We start from the raw sequence: 23,588 nt of genomic DNA on the forward strand, positions 1-23,588 counted from the left end.
TGTTTAGAGCAAACATCCTCCTGGGCTTAGAGTGGAAAATGGTCCAGGAAAGCAGTGTTTTGGCTAAAAACACAGAGGGGGTGAAACTGTATTTTGTTTCGACTGTGTGTTTTTCTTTGCCATTCCTTTTTGCATTATTTTACTGCCTTTGTACCCTAAGTGATTTTTGCCCTGTTAAACCGATTACATTAATTTAAAGGGTTTTAAAAAATAAAAATAAAACCAGCTTTTCATCAAATTGCATTTGATGCCCCGACTCAAAAGGCACACTTTAATGGTACCGTTCCATGATGTGATGATTGCACAGAATACTATTTCAATTTGAGTGGAGGGGGGAAAGCCTAAAAGGTTTTTTTGTTTACCGGCCAACTTGGCAGTGGAGCTGGAACTCTTACAAATAAGGCGTACATACATCTTGGCTGGAATTCTGCTCACAAAGTTGATTACATTTTCAAAAGCATAGCCAAATTGGGGAGAGAGAGAAAAGAAGGGAAAAATCTCTCTGAGGCTTTCAGACTAAAATTCCTGATGTCTCCCTGAAACACATTTAATTGGTTAACCTCATAATGTGTTTCTTATTCATCATCATCATCATCAGTCATCACCATCTGTCTCTGCTTTACTAAAGTAATGCTAATTCACTAACACACAGCCTGATCCTACACTCAGAAGTAAGTCCCATGGAGTTGAATGAGGCTTCCAAATAAATATGTGTAGGACAATGCCTCTGATTGACCCACAATAACTCCTTGATTTTCCTTCCTCCACCCCACCCCTGGATATCTATAGTTCGCCTCCCAAATGGTTTAGTGAATATTCCAATTGCTTTCTTGAGAAAGCTCAAGGGCTTTGCAAGCATGTGATGTGAATCCTCACAAACAGTCACACAAAGTACCCTCCATATACTCTTCTGCTGATGCCTTTCCCTCCCACTGCCCCAGGCCAGAAAACTTGCCTTGGGGCAGCGGAATTGTGGTGGCAGACACACATAAGCCCTGGCTAGGGTTGGTTTGGAAAATGGTTTACAGACCTTGGTTTGGATTTCTGGATTCTGATGTACTCTGACTTTGCCTTGTGTCAGATGAGCTCTGGGATTGAGCACCTGCTTCTGTTTGAGATGCTAATTTAGCATTGGATTTTATTTTAATTTTTAAAGAGAGAGCATCATGATCAAACAAACAAAGACTACATCAGCTGTAGGTCTTACATATACATAAATCTCCATTGGGATAATGCACAGGATTCCATTGCTTATGTGCCCACCACTGCCCCCCTGCCTTGCATGTATAGACCACACTGCCCTTTAAAACCCAGCCACCAACTCTGCTTAGGACTGAAGGAGACTTTAGTTTTGAATGCTACCCTATTAAATAACGTTACAAAATGTCCACTCTCTTGCTTAAGCTCTTCCTCTTCCCCAAACTACGCCTTATGCCATCAGCTCCTCTGCCTGTCCAGACATTTCCAAACCTAGTGTTGCAATGCATCATACATTACAATTATACGAGAAATCTAAAATTACTAGTAAACAACAACAAACACCCCCAACCCATTTGTATTTCAAAGATGGAGGTGAAGGAACAAAAATGACTGGACAGAGCAAGTTGCACACTGTGTGATCTGCCATAGCAAAGCCCTGAACAGCCATTATTTCAGGTTGATCTCAGAATGTTCACTGAGCTTCTAGGAACAGATCTGGGACTGAAATTCCAGAGGCAGTCTCAGGTCACTTGTTTGTGCTGCATGGTTTTCTATACTAGAATTGCCCATGAGATTCTGCTTAGCTGCCTGTGCTTTGCAACACAATGTGGGGTGACCTGCCAGGAGGTCAGTGTGCCACATGGAGGTGTGAGAGTACTTGGAAGACCACACCTTTGAGGAGGGGCTGCAGTAAGTGATCAGCATCCCAACCCTTTGACACCATAAGGCCATTTTCATGGGCAGATACTGTTCTTTGTTCATGGAATTAGAAGGAAGGCACAAGAGCCAGGATTGGATAAACTACACATACAACTTTACTAAATAAAAAGAGTCAGTGTTACGCTGTTAGTGTAGTGACGAGGAGACCAAGGTTCAAATCTGGTTGAGCTTGACCAGGGGTCCTCAAACTACTGTCCACGGACCAAATCCGGCCCGCTAGAGTTCTAAACCCAGCCCACCCGGCAGATCGCTCCAGACTGCCCCCCCCCCAGCAATGCCCGAGGCTCGGAAGTGGCCGGGCGAGAAGAGCCTGAGGTAAAAGCGTGCGTGTGTAACAAAACCCTGGTAATGCAGTTACCAGGTGCTGGCTGCTTGATAATAGCTCGCTGCCCCTTTAAGCTGCTGGAGGGCAGGACGGTGGCGAAGGAACCCCTTCCACACCAGCTCTTACCCTCCTTCCTTCCTCTCAGGCTGGCTCCGTGTCCACCGGAGCAGCGCCTCACCAGCCTCCTTAATGCGGCAGCCTTGGCAACCTTAAAAGTTAGGGAAGCACTGAAAACACAGGCAACATATGCAAATAGAATCAGCAAGAAGAGAAGTCTGAATTCCAACAGTTTATTGTACAAGGGAATCTCCATGTAAATAGTGGTGGGTTAATCTTTAAAATAAAGCTCTCCACCCAAACTTCCCCAAATTTGAAAATAAACTTCAATGCAGAGACAGTCATAAGGAACAAAACATCAAAAATAACCCAGAAGAAATGACGTGTAAAAGTGAGGAAGAGATAACTTAAATTATTACTGATAGCGCCTGTTGTGTGTCTGTTCTGGCTATTATTTTGAAACAAGGTTTTTTTTGGTTATTTTTAATAAAAAATATATGTATATGAAAAAGAGCATGTTTCTGGCACCTCTTTATCAGCACACAGAAATAAACAGTGCACAAAGGAAACATGTTAAAATGCATTGTTAACAGTTATACATGTGACTCACAGCACCTACATCAAACTAGAAACAGAGTACCAAGTTTTAACCTCCTTAATAATAATAATAATTTATGTGCAGTGTGCATAGGAATTTGTTCATATTTTTTCAAACTATAGTCTGGCCCCCAACAGCGTCTGAGGGACAGTGAACTGGCCCCCTGTTTAAAAAGTTTGAGGACCCCTAAGCTTGACCAATCATTCTCTCTTAGCCTAACATACGTCACAGGGTTGTTGTGAGGGTAAAATGGAGAAAACAGTGCAGCACTGCTCAGATCTGAGAAGGCAGAATAATAGAAAAATGGAATGAATGAAATATATTTACTGCATCAAGGACAAAATTGATTCAACAACTGCATATATAAAAAAGCAAATAATAACTTTACTATGGCACTGTATTCATCTCTCAGAGAAAGAAACATATATCTACAGAGGAAACGAGTGATACAGGCAAGCTTTACATATACAGTAAAGGTCAATATTCCAAATCAAAATAAGTGGCTAAAGTAATTACACACACACACACACACACACACACACACACACACACACAGTTAGGAATATACTTCAGATACTCTGTTACATACTTCAGAGGCTCTGTTATGTGCTTTGAATGGTGGAAAATAGGCTTGTGAGATACAGGGCACACTCTGTATGGTGACTGACGAAATGAAGTGAGCGATGAATGAACTATAGAGGTGGTACTAAATACAAATGGAAGAAAGGAAGCAAGCTTACTTGTAGCAGATGGGCCTCCTATAAATAAACTTGTGGTTAATCTCAGCTTGGCACACCACTGAGATCAGGCAGTGTTCACCATCATGGAAGCAGGCTGTTTTCATATAGTTTTATTGGCTGGAGGAGCGGTGATGCTTCCATGTCTACAGTGGGGAATTGAAATCTGAGCATGAGGCAGATTTATTTAGTGAACAAATATGAGGGAATTCCATATGGTCTCATGAAAGCTTTAAAGAAAGAAAGAAAAACACTCTGAGCTTAAGCTCAAACTTAAGGGGGAAAGGAAATGGAATCAGTTCATCTGTCATCTTTAGAAAACGAGCAGACAGCCACTGGTAAATGATCAAAAGCCCATTCAAGGTGGTAGCAACACTCTAGATGTCAATAGCATTCAGCTTCTAGACCCTTCCAGCTCCTTCCTTATACCAGACATCTATACATTTTGAGATCATACTTATGCAACTGAACAACCCCTTACCGCTGGAATGTCTGTGTAGAAGACCACTAGACTCCCGCCTTTAAACACATTTGTGGCTGTATGGTGAGTATTGCAGTTATCATATAGTGTACAGTTGGCTCCTATAGCCTCCAGGTGAGACAGGCAAGTTGTGGAAGAGGTGGGTTTTAAAGTCAACTGTTTCTTGATTGGCTCTGAAGGTCCCTAAATATTGATCAAGATTATTTGTAATAGAGGGTGCACTACCCTACTGGATTCAGGGACAATTTGCCTAAATGAACTTTGGCCTTTGACAGCAACCCATACTGTAGGCTAGCCACAGAGTCTGAGGCAACTGTCAGCCAACTGCAGAACTAGGTTATAGAACAACAACTTAGTTTTATGCAGTCATCTTATTGAAGGGTATAGCTTATGAACTAAGTCCAAGACTCGGATGGTGTTTACAGCTAAAATTCCAGGGCTGTAATAGTGGGTGTGATAAAAGATACCTTTACAATTTACATTCCAAATCCATTAGTGTATGTCTGAAATATTATAAAAGCTTTCTTGAGGTGACTGCTGTTGGAAAGACACCAATTATTGTTGGAACAACATAAGCACTAGTTGGAAAGATATCAAAACTGTGAATGAAGAATTTTGTCATTGCTAAGGTATAAATGAGATAATTGTAAACAATTGGTTTGTATAATCAAAAGGTGTAATTGGGTGGTTTTTCTTGGTCTGTGTTCTTGCCCTCTGATTAAGTCTGAAATTAATTATTGTGTACATTCCTGAGGGGCATCCATTTGGCTACTAGGAATGACTCCTGAGGGGAAAAACCCAACTGGCTGTAATTGACTATGTAATTGCTACAAACCCCAATATCTAATAGTAAAAATCCAAGTTTATATGGTTATTGGCAGCCTTCCTCTGCCCCAAATCAACGTAACCCAATGGATGTATGGTTAGTTTAATGACTCTTATAGAAGGTCAAACAGCATAGCACATTCCTGATTGCTCTGTTGCAGGGCAAGATAAATATTTGACATATTAAGAGGAGAGCGCCTTTCCCGACTATTCTGAAAGTGGGCTGAAAATTAAATCTAGCAGCACAATAGTGCAATCTGCCAAACGCTTCACTACACAGCCAGCTGTAATGTGCATCACTGCTCAGCTGGGATCAATTTTTGATGGGCAAGTAAACTGTTAGGCCCATCTATAAGATCTCATCAGTATTCAAATATCCAAATATAGTAATAATAAAAACCCACAACCCTTCTGGATACATTGCATTCTGAACCCCACATCTCTAGGATCATGAGTTTCATTCTTATGCAGGAGAAACTTTTATTTACTTTAAAGATTTTTAGGATGACATATAGGACAATGTCACCCCCGGGGGGGCTTCTTAACATCGCCGATTCACACTTCCAGTAAAGTGATATAAAACCACCAAGCACAAACAGCAGCATATCAAAAAGCCAGTGAGCAGGTACAAAAATTAAAACTGTATTCAGCCCAGCATAAACAAAATCACAAAATCCAATAACCAGCACTCTAAAAACCAATATTCAAAGAAGAAGAAACAGCAAAAAAGAAAAAAAGAAGAAGATATGATATTGTGTATTTTCCCTCAAGAAAATTGTCTTCCTGTGAAGCTTGGTCTTCAACAGACCCTTTCTTAGTCCTTAGGAAATCTGTTATTCTAGTGAATTGCTATCCAGATTGGTATTCTGTTGCTCCTCATCCATGTAACCTTTGAAAAATGGTGTGTTTTTCCCCTGAATTCTCAGATTTTCTCAGTGCAGCCTGATATCTTTTGCATCACTTCTGCTGGCTACAGCAGAGACTGAGGTCAATAAAAGTAAACTAGGCACCACAGCAAGAAGCATCTTCCAAAGTGCTCCTGATGATGAATACTCTATTGATTTCAAAAGAACAAAGGACAGGAAGAGATTCAGTCAGTACACCAAGTCTTTTGGAGAGAGAAGAAAGCCCGGTTTGTTGAAGGCTTTTGTCTTTCTCAACCTGGGTTCAATGAATCATGCATGACTGTGGTAATGTAAAGGCGAAACAGCATGTGATAATACACACATGCCATAAATGGCATGGATGATTTTCCAGTTACAAATAGCAGCTAAGTGTGGCCACTGACAAGAGAATGGGGTGCTCCCATGGAAATCTTCCCTGAAGTTGCTATTTTAATTTGTATCAATGAGAACTTCCTTCCTGATGCAGATAGCAACTTTATGTGGTGGTGGGGATCTTCATTAGGTCCATGACAGTTTAAACTGTCGGATGTATCATCACTGAAGCAGTCAAATACAACATTTCCTGTTGCCTAGAGTGGACGCAGGTGGCGCTGTGGGTTAAACCACAGAGCCTAGGGCTTGCCATTCATAAGGTCGGCGGTTCAAATCCCCGCGACGGGGTGAGCTCCCGTTCCTCGGTCCCTGCTCCTGCCAACCTAACAATTTGAAAGCATGCAGTGCAAATAGATAAATAGGTACCGCTCTGGCGGGAAGGTAAATGGCGTTTCCGTGCGCTGCTCTGGTTCGCCAGAAGCGGCTTAGTCATGCTGGCCACATGACCTGGAAGCTGTACACCGGCTCCCTCAGCCAATAAAGCGAGATAAACACCACAACCCCAGAGTCGGCCACGACTGGACCTAACGGTCAGGGGTCCCTTTACCTTTTAGAGTGGACATACAGGGGGATGTTGCTCCAGACAGGGAGGACTTCCTGACACACCTAGCCTGAAGCATCCTCCCCCTGTGTGTGACCAGGTAGATGGGTGTCACCCTAGCAGACCCTACAAAAAGGCTAGCCATGCAGCCATCTTCCTCCCTCTTTTGCTCTTCTGCCATCTTCTTCTCTTCTGGCTCTTAGCCAGCACATGGCTCATCCTTACAGAGGATGGAAGCCACAAGATAGAAAGTCTGAGGCCTAGCTCAGACCTCTTTTCTCTGCAAATGTAACTGTGATGACAAGACAAAGCCTGCCTTCAGAGCACTGCTGTGAACTGAATGTAAGTAAACATTACTCTTACTTTTGAAGAAGACTGTTGTGTTATTATTTTGAGGAGGGAAATAAAAGGGGAAATTTGCCAGGAACATTTCAGACTGGACAAGCCAGACTGGATTGCTTAACTTAAATGATTCTAACGAATCCATCAACTTGCTTCCAGCAATCTGCAAGGGAATGTGCTCTGCTACTTGTTCACTAGCGTGAATGAGGAGGGATAATATTTAATCAATATATCCTCTCCTTTTTTCCTCAGCATTCCCACATAAACTTCCTGATAGCTGCTGTTTGTACATTTTGCAGCGAGTTGAAAATTCTCACATTGGCAAAGAAAAAGTGTTTTATATGCGCTGTATAGGCATTATATATTCATTATAACATGGCGACACCAGATGGTGATGTAGAGTTCTGTTTTTGCCAACCCGTTTTTTTCCTCATACAAAGTTTACAATGCGTTTAACTGAAACACTTCTTTGATGTGTCTAGATGCAGCCTTAGTCAGTGGTACACCATCGGGCAATCTACTGGGCATTGCTCCTTGCCTTATTCTGCTAGCAACTGAATTGCTTGCCTTAAATAGGAAATTGACTAGACCAGAATTAGCTAGTGGTCTCATCAATTCTACCACTGATATGGATAAGATGCCTGTTCTCCATTATAATTATGTAATAATTTAATTATTGCATAATATGTAGAATATGAAGACAGTTCAGAAACTTCAGCTGGTGCAGAATTCTATGGCCAGGTTGCTCACCAGGGCAAGAAAGTTTGAACATATTACAGTGATCCTGGCTGCCAGGATCCAACTGCATTGGCTGCCAATTAGTTTTTGGGTCCAGTTCAAAGTGCTAGTTCTGACTTATAAAGCTTTAAATGGCTCAGGACTGCAACACATCAAGGACTGCCTCTCTCTCTATGAACCATGAACCTTCATCTGATATCCTTCTTTCTATGTCTCCTCCAAGAGAGGTCTGGAGGGGGCAACACAAGAATGGGCCTTTTTTTTTTTTGCAGTGGCTCCCTATTTGTGGAATGCTCTCTAGGGAGGCTTGCCTAGTACTTTCATTATACATTTTTAAGTGCCGAGCAAAAATGTTCCTCTTCAACCAGGCCTTTGCTTGATTAACATTCTATGTCCTTTTCAATGTGTTTGCAAGAGGGGTGGTGGTGTTATTGGTTCTTGTGCTTGTTTTTTATCATGTATTTTTATGTATTGAACCTCTCTGAGATCTTGAGATGAAGGGTGGGATACAAAATAAATGAATAATAGTGGAAGTATGGCTCAAGGCTGGTTTGTATCTGAAGAAGTGTGCATGCACACGAAAGTTCATACCAATAACAAACTTAGTTGGTCTCTAAGGTGCTACTGGAAGGAATTTTTTTATTAAGCATGGGAAAGTCACTCCTTTTGTTCTAATCTTCTGTGTACTGACAGCATTCCTTGAAAATGTGTTGGGGGTATTGTTTTGTTTTTATTTAAACTATTTATTTTGTGCTTTTGTCCTGTATTTTTATCTTGTGAACAGCCCTGAGATCTTCAGATGAAGGGTGGTATATAAAATGTAATATCATCATCATCATCATCTGTTGCATGTTTTTTGTTCCTGTGATGCAGAATATCTCAGTAGTGAGTATGCCATCACACAGCCGCCAGCAATGCCTTTGAGTGCAAACTTTGGTAACCTTATCTTTGAGTGCTTATGATCTGAAACAATGAGATCCGCACTCATAGAACACCAGATTTCTCAATGATCTAGATTTGTGCTTTAGACCCTGGAGATACTGGCTGAAGCCATTGAAGTATTTCCCAAATTCCCTCAAGGGGCCATTGTTTTTCCAAAGCTGTATGCATAAGGTTAAAGGGAAATTTTTCCAATGATGTGTCTCCAGCTTTCTTAATTGAAGCATTCTGCTTCTAGCATCCTAAGCTGAGAGTGTTGCTGAATGTGGAATGGTCAACATGAGACATCTTAAAAGATATGTTTTTGAGAAGCCATTATACACTGTCCTTGACAAAAATGGGCCCTTATGTAATGGGAGCACTGTGGCTCATTTAAGACAAATCTTTTCATCTCTAGGCATATATGCAGCTGTAGTAAAAATGGGGCAAAAAAGAACTGCCATCCTTGTACTGTGCACTTAGAGAGAAAACTGCTCAACAAAGTTTCATCGAAATGTTGTCCTTTGCCAGTGAAAAATAGCTTTTGACTTATGAAGGAAGACCTTGTAATGACAATATCAAAGGCAGTCACATTTTTTTGGGAACAGAGATCCCATACATCCCCAGCCAAAAAATATAGACCTGTCCAAATGTTTAACAAGTAGGTTCTTATACAAGGACACAAGTATATGTTTCATTACAGCAACTGTCAGTGCATTCGCTAAATATAACAAGTTTTATCTGTAATTTTCTACACATGAGAGAGAAATGTAAGGCTCATTATTTGTTCCAAATGCATATGTTTCTGAAAGGCAGCATTTCAGCTGCAGAGCACTGTGTTCTACTTAATTATAAAACCCACTTGGTTTCAGTAAATATTTTTCTTATGCACCATGTAGCAATTATACCCATCGATTGAAAAGGAACTCTCATTTCACTAAGGGCTTCATCAAGGCTTACTGGAAACATTTAGGTCAACTCTTGGTTTGTCTGCAGTCAGGCACTCCAATTCCAAATGGCTGACAGAACACAAATAATTTGACCAACCCCCCCCCCCCACAACATTTGGTAATGTTTGCCTCCCTTTTATACCTCTAAACAAGCAGAAATGACCACTCCCCACATCAAATGGGGGGCACCTTTTGCGTGGTTACACGCAGCCCCCCAGATCCCAATGCAGCTCCCCAGGCTGGATACCTGGAGGTCTCTGCCTACCTCAGTCAATCACCCAATCCCACCTGGGGAGGCGTTGCCAGGGGATCGGCCAGTTAGGGGGAGGGACCGCACTGCCCACACAACAGGTGAATCTTACCTGCGAAGCGACAGTTGGCTCCAGAGCTTCTCCCACCCTGCCCTCCCTCAGTTAAGCCTTCTTTTGCAGGTTAACCTTTTCTCCACAGGTACACCGGGTCTGCTATGTCATGGTCACTGTTGAAGGGCCAGAAAGGAATTTTCCTGCATTGGCAGGTTTTGTCTTCCCCGTAGCAAAATATCAGAAATGTAGTGCAACCCATGGCAAGTTTTCTCCAGAAGCTTCACTCTCCTCAGAGGAAACCTACAGTCCCCAGAATGTGCTTTAAATGTGTATTGTCATGTGCTTTAAATGTATATTGGATGTGCTTTAAATGGATGGTGTGGCTGTATCCCTAATTCTGATTCTACAACCTTCAGAGATGTAGTTAGGTACTGCATGTAATATTTCAATTTTCTTAGAAATTAATATACAGTCACCTAGTTGTTGACCACCTGGTTAGTCCATTTCACTTCACTGCTCTGTGTTCTATGCCTTTTTCCAAAACCAGTTAGAAAAAAGTACCTCCATTGTGGCCTCCACTTGGCAAACAAGAAAATATCAATGTTTTCTGGCAGTCAAAAACAGGAGATACAGAAGGGGGGGGGGAGTGTCAAAATACAAAACAATGAAATGAGACAGCATGCCACAAGATACAATTGTGACTTCCCCATGTCACATTGGAGGATCTTGCCATTATGTCCAGTTCAGCCTATTGTAGAGACAGGAAATAACACTGGCATCAGTTTCCATCCCCAGATGATAAGAAAAAGCAGTGCTCAGAAACAGAGATGAGAAATGTCCACCTCAAGTCCTAGTGGAAATGACATCTGTCTATATCTTGCATGTATGAGACTGTGTTTGTTGGTTCCATTAATTCCCATAATGCTGGTATGTCTGTTTCTCAATGTCGCAGTGTTTGAGTTGTCTATAAATAAAGTCTCACTGGGCAAAATGTCTTTGGGACAGTGCTCGGGATCAGTGACTAGAAAACCAAAGAACCGAAAATCCGCCACATGGCTCTGGAAATGTCTCTTTCGGAATAAATATTATTTTATTACTTCTTTTTATTAAAACATTTTAAATATTTTTTTTTCATTATTTGTAATGAAAGGAGAAGTTGTAAAGTCCACTGCCTTATAGAGTAACCTCATAAAATCCAGTTTTATCAACAGTGTGAAGCTGTGCACAGAGATATGGTTTGCCTGGATGTACTAACACTCTTCAAATACCCAAAGGACTGTCATGCAGAAGAAAGATGTATGGGGGGGGGACCTGCTTGTTCATATCTCTCCATGGAACAAAATTAGATGCAATGGGTTTTGAGACACAGGAGGGTAGATTTCAGGAGAAACATCTTAAAAGATCAAAGCAGTTTGACAGTGGAGACAGCTACCTAGAGGAAGAGGGTAGGCTCTCCTAGACTGCAGAGGCTAGGAACCTATCCATTGGGAATGCTTTTCGGTATCCATCGTACCTCTGTTATCATCTCTGTGTTGAAGGGCAAATATATGTAGAGATGACCCTGCTACACTCATGGAGGCTTCCCACCCAATTTAGAACTCCACATAGCCAAGATTCTAAATCATATGGTTTGTATTCATGCATAGAGCAGCCTCTCCACTTTCAAAGGTTTCTCCAATGCAGTGAAGGTGAAGTGGGAGGAGCTACAGATTCTGTCACAGCACTTGCCTCCTTCATGTGAAGTAATGAATGAAAACAGCTTGTTTGAGGGAACAAATTGTGACAGGAGAAAGAGTGAGGTACCCAGGGGACTTTTCATGAGTCCTCCTCTTGCTTATTACAGATGAGCATCATATTCAGTTTGCAACATGAATATTAAACAAACCAGCCCTATAAGGAAATATTTCAAGTTTGATTCCACACAAAAAACTAATCACAGTGTCAAATAGACGGCGTCACATTTCTTACTGCTTACTTCTTCTTCATGGATTACTCACATGGGGGGCGATCCATAGGTAGAACAGGCAGTGGGGCTGCACTTTTGCCCCTAACTCAATGAGGCACCACATGTTGAGCTTGGACATAGTCCCTGTGTGTAGACCTCTTTGTGTAGGTTTCCATGGGATCAGTGTAGGTTTCCATGGGGTTAGGATGGCCCAGGGTTCCTATTCTTCTATGGAAGGGCCATAGCTTAGTGGTGCAATGTCTGCTTTGAATGCAGAAGGTCCCAGGTTCAGTCTACAGCATATCCAAGTAGGGGTGAGAAGAATTTAGTCTGAAACCTTGTATAGCTGCTCCCAGTCAATGCAGACAATATTGAGCTAAATGGAATGTTGGCCTTACTCAGCAGCTTCCTATCTATGTCCTAGGCAGGGGTGCAAGCTCATGGGAGCTGTGCTCTTTTGGGCTCCTCCATTATTTTTGGTAGGGGGCCTGGTCCTCCAAATGCCCCCCCTAATCAGGAGAGGCTGAGTGTGGAGCCTAGCATGGCATATCTCCAGTAGCTGGTACTGTCTCCTGCTGCTGCTGCAGAGGGGAAGAAGGCTTGAAGAAGCCCCCCACTGGTGAGGGTGGAAGGAGTAGGAGTCACCAGCCATTGAAGCCATGCTGCCACCGAGTTTGGCTCTGCCCCCCGCTCCTCCTGACATCCTGATGTGGTGTTTACATTGCCCCCCCCATGGCCCTCACAAGCTAGCACCTCTGGTCCTAAGTTGTTAGTTGCTTAATAATTAAAATGTTAATTTCTGTGTGTAGGGCTCTGTGGATCCACAGGTCATAACTCTTCTGTCTCTGCCCCATTTCCCTTCTAAAAGTCACCCCCCCCAGCTACTATTTGCAATAAATAGCACCTTTGGGGAAAATAGCAGTTTGCGGAGGAGGAGGGGAATTGGAGTGGGAAAACAAGTCAGGAAGGAAATGGGTAGCTCCTTCTCAGTGGTCCAAGTACATACTGGGGGGGGGGCACACATTTGTTTCCCCCCCACCCAGAAGAAAACAAAAACCGGCCACAGCTAAGCACACTTTCAAAAAAGTGTACTAATGTAGTTTGACTTTCACTCAATGGGTTGGTTTGCAATGATCAGATGGCAATCACAGGCGCAGGGGAAAGGTAGCGGCTGCAAGCAAGGCATCATATTTGCCAGCATTTATTGCCTGAGAATTGCAAACTCCTTGATCTATTCAGCCTGCAATAGGAGATGACATTTAAGACACTTTTACAGGTATGAGTCTTACAGCTGTGTAGAACATGGTGCATTATTCCTGTGAGTAAACAACCCATCTCAGAATTAGGTATGCTGTAAGTTTTCATTACTAGAAGAAAAGGTGTGGGTTGATGGGACCAAAGTGAAATGTTGAGACTGAAAAATTGCATGAAGAGTCTTTGAAACAACGCACCCAGTGCATAAACACTCGAGGGATAGAGCGTCAATCTCTTGATTGACATGCTGTTGGTTTTCAGGCCAGCGAAGGATGTAGCACCACAGATAAGATTTATGTGGTTATGGGAAAGTTATTTACCCCATGAATAAGCACACCTTTCAAAGCCAGGAATGGAAACACAATTTTTGAGGGAGGGAAGTTGAAGAAAATAGAGAAAAGGGGCATTTGAGCATATAAAGTTTATGGCTGCAATCCAACAGATTTGACACACAATGAGACTTTCATGCTGGCTGCTATGGGAAGGAAATGAACTCCAGGCACACATAAGACCTATTTGAGTAGTGTGTTCAGTAGAAACACAAGGGGAAGGGCCAGCAGAGAGGAGCATGCTAGCTGTGCCCCTTTGTATTGCTCATAATGGAGGATGACTCCACTAAGTGGGGAAACATCTGTATTTGTGGAGGCTCCCTGTACAATTTAGAACGTACCTTCTCCAGGGTTTTAAAACATGCAGGTAGCATTGGTGGCGAAATTTGAACTTTTTGAAACATGAGAACTGAAACATACCCATCCTTTGATATTTGCACTTATCCAAATTTTCTGATGCACTTCTACAATCAGGACCCAGAAGGAGGAGAGGCCTGGAGTGTAAGGCATCTGCCTTCTTCTCCCATAAATGCATCTTCTTCAAAGTTTCTCCTTCTTTTCACTCATGTTTCCTCTCTTTCCTGCCTGCCTGATGCTCCAACTTCTGGATAGCTCTGGGCTGCCCAATCCGATTTGTAGTGAACTGGGGTTGTCTTGTTGTTGTTTAGTTGTTTAGTCATGTCCGACTCTTCGTGACCCCATGGACCAGAGCACGCCAGGCACTCCTGTCTTCCACTGCCTTCTGCAGTTTGGTCAGACTCATGTTTGTAGCTTCGAGAACACTGTCCAACCATCTCGTCCTCTGTCGTCCCCTTCTCCTTGTGCCCTCCATCTTTCCCAGCATCAGGGTCTTTTCCAGGGAGTCTTCTCTTCTCATGAGGTGGCCAAAGTATTGGAGCCTCAGCTTCACGATCTGTCCTTCCAGTGAGCACTCAGGGCTGATTTCCTTAAGAATGGATACATTTGATCTTCTTGCAGTCCATGGGACTCTCAAGAGTCTCCTCCAGCACCATAATTCAAAAGCATCAATTCTTTGGTGATCAGCCTTCTTTATGGTCCAGCTCTCACTTCTGTACATCACTACTGGGAAAACCATGGCTTTAACTATACGGACCTTTGTTGGTAAGGTGATGTCTCTGCTTTTTAAGATGCTGTCTAAGTTTGCCATAGCCTTTCTCCCAAGGAGCAGGCATCTTTTAATTTTGTGACTGCTGTCACCATCTGCAGTGATCATGGAGCCCAAGGGGTTGTCTTAACCCAATTCAAATGAGGCTCAGGTCTATCTGAATAAGCCCAATTTGGCTCAGAATCTGGGCCTTGGTCAACTGTGGGGCACAGCACTGATATTTATGCTTAAACTATCATTGAGGTCCCTTTGTATTTAAAGAACAGTGCAAGGAAACTCTAGTATACAGTAAATGAAACCTGTATACATTAATCATCAAAGCCATGGGGTAATCTTCACATTACCCCAGGATGTAATTTAAATTCTTTGAAAAGAGTAGAAATTATTCCTTTTCCCTATCCTCATCTTTTAAAGTTAGCATAGTCTACCCCCATCTATCATGTTCTTCCTCAGTGAGTCAACTTTTAAAATCTTGTTTCTTCTAGTTCCATCATTCTGCTGTGTAATTGCCAATTAGAATGAAAATTATCAGACAAGCCAGATAATCAAGTTTCAGCCATCTAAAGCAACAAAGCATATTAACAACCTTCAGTGCACATGTAGGATCTGAAATAGGAGAGAATCCATCATTTGTGATCCAAAAGCTTTTTATGTGCATTCCGGACGCAACGTCGATGTTTTGCATCAATGACCTTGCAACTTAGATTGATTTCCAACATAAATGCTATTTCAGCTGTTACTTATAGACAAGACTTTGTTCTGAAGGAGACTTTTTGGAAAGACAACCTGAGTACATAGAATCCATGAATTATAAAATTGTAGCAGAAGAAAACAGCAAAAAGTTACATGGTCTAGCTACCCAATGTGACTTTTATTTTCGGTTGTACAGAACAATGGACACATAATCACTCTTTGGGTTTACAGCTACAGTGGTACCTTGGGTTACATACACTTCAGGTTACATACGCTTCAGGTTACAGACTCTGCTAACCCAGAAGTAGTACCTCAGGTTAAGAACTTTGCTTCAGGATAAGAACAGAAATCACGTGGTGACAGCGCGGCAGCAGCAGGAGGCCCCATTAGCTAAAGTAGTACCTCAGGTTGAGAACAGTTTCAGGTTAAGAACAGACCTCCAGAATGAATTAAGTTCTTAACCTGAGGTACCACTGTACTAAAAATCTGTCTGCTTCACCTTTGGAGGTACAGCAGGGGAGGTGTCTATACAGATTTGGGTGATGCAGAGGGGAGGAGGGATGGAAGCTGCTCTAGGGAACCAAATGATATAGCAAAGCTATTTCTAGACTGTTCCTGTTCAAACTGTTATGCAAGCTATATATGCTGAAATCCCCTCTTCTGCACTCGGTATGCATGAATCTGTCAGTTTCATCCCTCTGATTGTTACAACCTTAAATTCAGCTCTCTACATTTCCACATCTGTTTGCAATTTTTTTTAATGTATTCATGAAAATTTATCGGAATTTCTGTGTGAATTTTTCTGTATGCCCAAGAAACCAAGTTTCCTCAACCTGGCTGAAGAATATACCACAATCTACATACACACTTTTGCAAAAGTGTTTTTGCATGTTATTTTCATGAACGCATTTTTATCTGTGATTTACTCTAGTAAATAAATGCATTTTTGCAGACATTACTAAGTTGGAAAAGTGCACTGCAAAATTAGGAGAACGGTGACTTTCTAAAGATGGCTGTGTTTCTGTTCACATATTGTTTTGGAAAGTTTGAATTAGGTAGGTTCACCTTTAAATATGAGCTGAATCTAATTGCTCTCCTTCTCTATTCTATACAGTTATTAGAGTAGGGTTTCCCACACTTGGGTCTCCAGCTGTTTTTGGACATCAGTTGCCATCATCCCTGACCACTGGTCCTGCTAGCTAGGGATGATGGAAGTTGTACTCCAAAAACAGTTGGAGTCCCAAGTTTGGGGAAACCTGAACTAGAGAATCAGCAGCCCTATCCTCTTTTGCAACCGGTCAAACTATCTGCATATTTGAATGGTCCCCAGTGGGGAGGAAAATCCCCACAAAGCAGGTTTTCTGTGACATCAGTTCATAGCTGTCAAGTGTCCCTTATTTGAAGGGACAGTCCCTTATTCCAGTGCCATGTCCCACTGCTGTCCCTTATTGATGGATGTCCCTTAAATGTCCCTTAAATGATGTCCCTTAAATTTCAAAGGAAGCAGCTCCTCTCCCTCTCTCCTTGCTGGCCAGGGAGGAGGGAGGCTCCAACTGTGTTGCTTGGCTGTGTTGCTCACCCAATAAGAAGTCTAAGAACGACTGGGGGTGGAGCTTGCATGCCTTGTGTGTGGCTAGTTAATGCAAGCTGAGGGGGTTTTTGAATGCTGGACGCCATTTTGTTGCACGTGCTGCTGCAAACTTTGCAGTGCAAAGCCAGGCCGGGGAGCCATTCTAAGTTGAGGCTGCATGGGCCTCGTGGTGCATGTGATTCAGATTCTATTCAGTTGAACCTCTGGTTACAAAGTTGGTTGGACAGTGTTCTCGAAGCTACCAGCATGAGTTTGACCAGACCAGGTGAGGCTGCAGGTCCCTTATTTTGGCTGCTGGTCCCTTATTTTCAAGGCTGCTGGTCCCTTATTTTCAAATCTGTAAGTTGACAGCTATGCATCAGTTTATGTATGTACAGAAAAGATTTTCAGTGGGTTTGAGGTGGAGCAAAAATAGTTTAACTATGTGATCTTTTTGTGTGCATACACCAGCCTTCTGGTAAACTGGTTATCAATGTGGGCATGCCTTTAATGTAAAGGAAATGAGATGCGATAGAACAATGGGCAGTATTTTAATATTCCAGTTTGTTGTCCAAACATTTTTAAACAGCCAGTCTAATGTATTACCACTGGTGAGCTAATTTGCTTCAGCTTGCTCCATAACCCCAAAATGGCACAAAATGTTAATAGCAGCTGATAACATTGTTGCCTCATAGCAGTTGAGTTGGAAGAATATTATATAATCAGCCACTCCACTGTCCAGAAGGTGTGCAAGGTAATCCAAACATAGCAATTACTTAATGGCACCTCTGGCAATGCCTTTTTGTGTTTGTGTTCCAACAGGATTATTTGCCTCATTACATATGCATATTGATCAGGGATGCCGTTTGAAAATGTTTGTCTTTTGATTCAAACATGCTCATCAATGCTCAATTAATGGTAAAATCAAAGAGAGGAGAAAGGGGAATGGATATACTTCAAAGGATAAATTTAGGATTACTGTGGGGGCAATCCGACAATCAAATGGTCGGAACACCACCAATTTGATCAAAAAGTGCTCCAGAGAGACCTTCCAATTCAAATAATTTGTTATTTCTGTTTATCCTCTCTTGTAGGTCACTGGCAGCTTGTTCTCAAACTGCTGAAATATTTTAGTGGTAGGCTTCCAGCTGAATAAAAGTAGTTACCCATGCTAACCTTATTTAAGGATTATTATTTTTTTATAGCAGCAGAGGATAATAGTCTTTAACTCTGATATAATCCTCTGGGATGGAATGTTTAAAATTCCCATAAGCTGTTTTTCATTTTCACAGGAGGAATTCCACATAAGAAAAAAACGGACCTGAATCATGATGGTAGGAACTTAATTATGTTTTGGGTTTTTGTTTTTTTTAATTAAAAAATCAATGTGAAAGACAGGTTTGACTATTTCTCTAATTATTACTTCAGATTCTCAGATGAGTTAAGGTCCTTTTGAAATAAACCAAAGGTTTTCCAACCTCACCTGTTTATTCTATGAATTGGTGAGTATTCCCTGCTCAAATTATGTCACAAAAGGATAATAACATCAGGTAGGCTAAAGGGTGAACATATGTATCATTTTATGCTTATGAACCTATGTAAGCAAATGGGCCCAAAAGGCCATGTTGCTCCTAAGTTCTCTAAAAAGGTAAAGATAAAAGACCCCTGGACAGTTAAGTCCAGTCAAAGGTGACTGTAGGGTGTGACGCTCATCTCGCTTTCAGGCTGAGGGAGCCGCTGTTTGTCCACAGACATCTTTTTGGGTCATGTGGCCAGCATGACTAGACCGCTGTTGGCGCAATGGAACACTGTGACGGAAGCCAGAGCACATAGAAATGGTGTTTACCTTCCCGCCACAGTGGCACCTATCTATCTACTTGCACGGTGTGCTTTTGAACTGCTAGGTTGGCAGAAGCTGAGACATAGCAGTGGAAGCTCACCCCGTTGCGGGGATTCGAACTGCTGACCTTCCAATCAGCAAGCCCAAGAGGCTCAATGGTTTAGACCACAGTGCCACCCGCTCCCTAAGTTCCTAAGTTCTCTAGTCTGCAGTGACATTCCATAGGAAAAGAAAAGCCCTACTGGGTCAGGCCAATGACCCATCTAGTTCAGCATCCTGTTCTCACCGTTGCCAAGCAGATGTTCATGGGAATCCAGCAAGGAGGCCCTCAGTGAAGCAGCATTATCCCCACTTCTGACAGAGCTATGTTTTTGGTTTCTATGACTTACTAAAATACCCTGAATCTGAAGTAGCTGCATGAGACAAGAGGCAATCCCATTAGTCCATTTGTATGTTAGGGCACACAGTTTCGATATTCAGATACTTACCAAATGGTAGGAAAACGTGGCCATAAAGATGGACTCTCAACAAATCAGTGGCCAATTGTAAGCATCTGCTTCTTTCCCCAGCAGACATTGACCTACATTCTTCCTCTTGTCTTCCAGTTCCCTTTCTTTTTATATCTTTGGGAATCCCCATCTCTATTCACAGCCTCATCTGCACCATCATCTCAGACCCCTGCCTTATCTCACACCCCTTCCATTTAACATTATTTAGCTCATTCCTCTGGTTATGTTAGGGCTACGCCAACCACAAAATGGTATTATATATGGAACAGATGGGGAACCTGCATCCCTCTTAGTCTTGCTGGACTACAACTCCCATCATCCCTGATCATTGGCCATGCTGGCTGGTGCTGGTGGGAGTTGGAGTACAACAGTAACTGGTTCCCCATTCCTTTTATGTGAGATGGTGTGTTTGCCCCAAACCGAGAGAATGTGCTCTGCTTTCCTCACACTGACCTTCAGGTGTATTCATGGTTATTGTTCACATCTGGATAGCCTTTGCTCCTTGCTTTAGTGTGAGGAATGCATAATAATAGGTCTGAGGTGGAAGTGATTATCAGACTAATGGCTGTGGTCACACAAAGCCACTGATGTCTTCTTTGTTGTTTCCCTATGTAGGAGGAAAAGGGACAGTGTTGTGAATATCCCTTTCCCATTCAAAAGATACGGGTCCACCAAACACAGTTCATTGCTTCCTCCTTCCTGATATTGGTCCTAGACTGAAAGGAAGTAAAACATACAGTTTCTCTCACATGATTGTATAATCATTTGAGTAATTTGAATTAAACATATTCCAGGGAAGTAGGAAAATCATGGGACTGTTTTGCAGAGAATAACACCTCTCCTGCAGCTTAGGGTGCCCTTTTGAGTGTGATGGGGGAAAGGAATTGTTCCCAGGAAGACACAGACCACTTTCCATTCACTGTTGCAGATAGGCTCAAGGTTATAACTACTATAAACAGCCAAGGCTACAGCTGAAACTGTAAGGCATGTTTACACCACAAAACTAAATCAGTTTAATTGCGGTTGCTTTCCTGCTTCTCTTGTAATGTGTGGATTCCTCTGGATGCTTTACATATACACAGGCTCCTATCCATTAAAGTAATTACCTTGTGAAGGACGTCGCCATCTATGAAATATCTTCCACGAAGGCCAACTTTGGGGAGCTGCCTTGTCTTCCTCGTGCATCTGCTTACCTTTCTCATTAAACCAGCAGCCCCTTCTCCTTTTACTTAACTAACCTGGACTCGTCCATATTTAAGGTTTACAAAACAATTGAGATATTTTCTGTCTAATTCGCCACTAACATGTGGTTGGTGCTTTAAGCAGCATTAGAGTGTTGCACTAGTGCTAATTTCCCCTTTGATCATTTCAATTAGCTGGAGAAGAGAGCTCTGGCAGCAATTAGTTTTCAAGTAAATGAGGCAGCTCATTAGCTGCCAGGGATCTTTTTTTTTTAATTTATGCTTCATTTTCATTGAAAGAATTAAAATGGTCTTAAAGAACAGAAGTTGCAGAACAGAAAAATGTCTCGCTGGAAAAACCCCCCGAGAGGTCATGAAGGCAGGTAATACTTTAACAAATCCCTGTTAGTGAGAGTTTTCCTTTGGCTGCAAGCTGCAACTGCAATAGGTCCACCACCCTTTTCAATAGGATTTTAGTGGGACTTTTGCAGAAAAAGGGCTTTGTAGATGAAACTATCATCATCTAAGTCCCTCACAGTGTTTTATTTGTAATGGAATTTGCAAATATAAGGTTGCTGAAATGGCAGGGATGGGACTCTGATGCACAATTCTGAATTTGGCAAAGTAGATGTGAAGTTAAAAGACCCATCCTAATTTCTGGCTGGGGCTGATGGAGTGACTGAGATATCACCACATAAATCCCGCTGCTTGCACCAACCAGAGTGGAAGCTTGCTGGTAGGTGGATCAGCCTCAGATCCAGTAGATCCTTGGCCAGCCAAGGGCTCCCTCATCCCCATTCAACAAGCACCCTATTTGGGGAGTTTGCACTGGTTTCGCTGGAACTGGTAAGGATACCACCACAATAGCTTCCACCCACCCATAGAGAGCCCAGAACCCAGCTCTCTGGTGGTTGAAACCTTTGATTCAAGTGTTGTGCTTCAACTCAGGAGGTGGGGAAAGACCCTCAGATACTGATGATCTCATAGCCCCTGTATTCAGCAGGCGTACACTCTTAATAAATACCAGTTCCAGGGGAGGGTTTTTCACATTACATCTAATGTGGTCCATGGGCAGTCATTTTCTTCAAAGCTGTATTGTGGCAATGCAGTTATTATGGCTGTAAGTATACCATGGTACAGTGTAAGAAGATCTTCATCAATAAACAGACTATTGACAGAGCGGGTGCTGCTGCTCAGTTCTGTGTGCGAAATTTAAGTGCTGCCTGCTGGTTTCTCCCCTCATTTGTGTGAAATAGCACACATTGAAGGCATTTTCTGTACCCAGGTGAAGCCTGCTGCACTGAGGCTTCTACTTATCTCTCAGCGCACTTCTGTAGTGGGGTTCCACATGTAAGCAGGGAGTGTTTGACAGCATGACAAACTAGGGCAATATTCATACCATACATTTAAAGCACTGTGGCACCACTTTGAGTAGTCAGAGCTTCCCCCAGAGAATTCTAGGAGATGTAGTTTAAGAGTGGGAATTCTAGCTGTGTTGAGGGGAATAGGGGTCTCCTGACAACTACCAACACCCTTAACAAATGACAGCTACCAGAATTCTTTGAGGGAAGCAATGGCTGTTCATAGTGCTTTAAATCTATGTGACTGTGGCCTAGGAAACCTTCCTGTTTGACATGGATTGGGAACCTGTGGCCCTCCATATGTTTTTGGACTCCCAACTCCTGTCACTCCAAGTGTGACCAGTGGTCAGGTACGATGGGAACTGGGAATCCAACAGCATCTGTAGGGCCACCAAATCCCCATCCCTGCTCTGTGAATTATGTACCTCACATAGGGAAGAGAGAAATAACTAGTAGTCCCTTGATATCAAAGTGTGCTTCCTCATCTACATCAAACATCCCTGTATGAAGCACCACATGTATTTCTATTGTGGTGTCAAAGGATGGCATATTTTCCCGTGTATAAGACTAGGTTTCCCCCCCTATAATAACCAATTATTCATCAGTGGAAGAAGCTTATGATTTGAAAAACAAGGGATACACTTCCATTTTGCACAACTGAAGCTACACCTATGAATTAAGCTGTAGTGCGATGTTACTGGTATTGAGAATTCAAGTACACACATACCTGCGGTGCTAGAAGTGTTCCACTGTATCAGAGATGGCTAGTCTCTAGCCAGTGGGTCAATCTGGGCCCACCAGGGGCTCCAATTTGCCCCATGAGGATATTCCCCCTACAAAAGGGGGGCATCAATCAGCTGGCATCATTCCAATCTGGGTGGGCTGTCAGTTGACAGGAAGGGGGGGGGCTCAGTTCTTCATGGAGGGAACTGGCATGTGCAGACAAAACCAGCAAACTTTAACTCCCTGCACATCAGTTGATAAGCAGGGGAATAAAGTCTGCTCTGACCCCTGATAGAGCAGGATTTAATTCTTTGCAAATCTGCTGAGTAGAGAATTAGATCCCTCTATTCCTGCAGGTCAGCTCTGATGGGTGGGACCATCCACCTGTCAGTCACCTGATGATTGGCATGTAGGCAGTCCCACTTACATGCCAATTTGTTCCATGGGGGTGAGGTTTCCCATGCCCACATGACAGTGCTCACCAGAAGAATCACGTCTAGGAATGATGGAGTGAAAGTATCCTTTGACCCTCAGAAATAATAATAAAAAAGTATTTTCTTGCTTCTTTGTAACAATGGAGGAGGTTCACTGGTTTTAGTAAATTATAAAGATAAATTATGTTGCCTTCAAGTGAAGAAAAATATGCAGTTTCAGCATATATTCAAAAATTGGTATCTAGACAGCTAATAAATATTAAGTTTACTATGAAAAGCATTAAGCTTACATTCAGAATCTGGCCAACTTGAAGCGTGATAAATTATGACTTTGTCCATTCGCATATCGGCTAGAGCTTTAAATATCGAGGTAATGAAATATAACCTTTGCAAGCAAATCAGCCATAGGAAAACTATACACGAGCTTCGTGGTATCATTATTCTTTAGATATTTAAAAACACAGTATTCCTTCATTACAAACCATTTATCTTGCCTACAAAGAGGAAATAAACGAGACTTTAATCAGTTTTGGTCCTTCAGGAGTGAGGGCAGAGAGGTGAAGCAGAGTTTATTTCAGAATCATTTTCTCACAGCATCAGACAGAAAAT

The sequence above is a fragment of the Podarcis liolepis genome (genome assembly GCF_965112155.1).
Source record: "Podarcis liolepis genome assembly, chromosome: 11".
NCBI classification, from domain to species: Eukaryota; Metazoa; Chordata; class Lepidosauria; order Squamata; family Lacertidae; genus Podarcis; species Podarcis liolepis.